Source organism: Mastomys coucha, unplaced genomic scaffold, assembly GCF_008632895.1.
Source record: "Mastomys coucha isolate ucsf_1 unplaced genomic scaffold, UCSF_Mcou_1 pScaffold20, whole genome shotgun sequence".
Lineage (NCBI taxonomy): Eukaryota > Metazoa > Chordata > Mammalia > Rodentia > Muridae > Mastomys > Mastomys coucha.
In genome coordinates this window covers 121,721,845-121,723,245 of record NW_022196903.1, presented here as the reverse complement: position 1 = coordinate 121,723,245, position 1,401 = coordinate 121,721,845, and positions in this window count along the sequence as shown.

Below are 1,401 nucleotides of genomic sequence, written 5' to 3'. Positions count from 1 at the left end.
TGGAAATCAGTTTGGTGGTTCCTCCGGAAATTGGACATAGTTCTACCGGAGGACCCAGCTATACCACTGCCGTATTGTTGATGCCGAGGAGCTCAGAGTGCAGAGTGGAGCACCGCTTCAGGACGGCTGCATTCGTGTCTTCCGATAGAGCTTCTGGTCTCTTCTCACCCACGCCCTCTGCGCATGATCTCTTGTTCGCCCTCCACATTTCTTTCATTGAGCTTACTAAACCTTCTGGGAGACAAGAGAGCTGATTTCAACCCTGTGGAATACAAGGACACTTTAGCACATGAAAATCACAGTTGACAAAGGGAAGACAAAAGTCAGGATCATCTCAGAGAACACAGAAACAGCATTGACAAGGTTTCACACCCCTTTATGGTGAGGCATCTAACAAGCTAGGGGTAGAAGCCCCAGCACTAAACTGGTGAAGAGCATTTTTAAAGTCAATGAATAACAGCTTACTCATGGGATGCGGGGGAGTAATACTCAGGGCAAGTGCTGACCCCTGCTGGCCGGTAAACACACTGCTGCTCAGCATAGATAGAACTGGAGGCCATAGGCACACAAAAGAGGTAAAAACCAAAGACATCTGTATTAGAGAAGACATCAAATCGTCTCTGTTAGCAGAGAACATGCGCTTTAAAATTACATTTATGAAGTGGAAATTTCTGGTTTCTTTGAAGACTCAGTTGTGTCATGTGATGTTTTTTGGAAACTACCTTCTGCCAGGACGTTTTTGCTGAGGCAGACAAATGGGAAGATGTCTTGTTGAGAACAGACGCATGGTATTTTTCTGGAAGCTTCCTGGAAAAGAGGCACGGGATGTTTTGCTGGAGTGGACAATTGAGAGAACACGTGACGTTTGGAAAGGATATAAATACAACTCCAACAGCCAGTGGGCGACAGTGTGCAGTATTGGTTCACCTTGCCACTCTTTGCTGGTCATGGCCTTTGCTGATGCTGGTCTTCACTGACAATGCTGTGTGGTACTGGTTCACCTTGCCACTCTTTGCTCAGAGCCTTGCAGTTTCTTCTGGATTGAGCTGTCATTGCAGATTTGTGAAAGGTGTTTGTGAGTGGATCGAGCCGCCACTGCTGACTTGTGTGGACTGAACGGCTGACTTCCTGACAAGGCATATTGGATTCTCCCCAAAAAACTATTTCTAAACAGGTCCACGTCTTCCTTTGTCCTATTAACCTTTCCTTTTCACTACCTCTGCTGGGTGGTGGGCTAGAAAGGAGATTGAAGCATTTAAGTACACTTATAAAAGTTGATTTTGAAAAATATATGTACACATTTATGTATTTTTTGTTTGTGTTCATGTGTGTACCTGTGTACATACCATGACACATGTGGAGCTCAGGGGACATTTATCAGAAGTCTAATACATGGGTCTC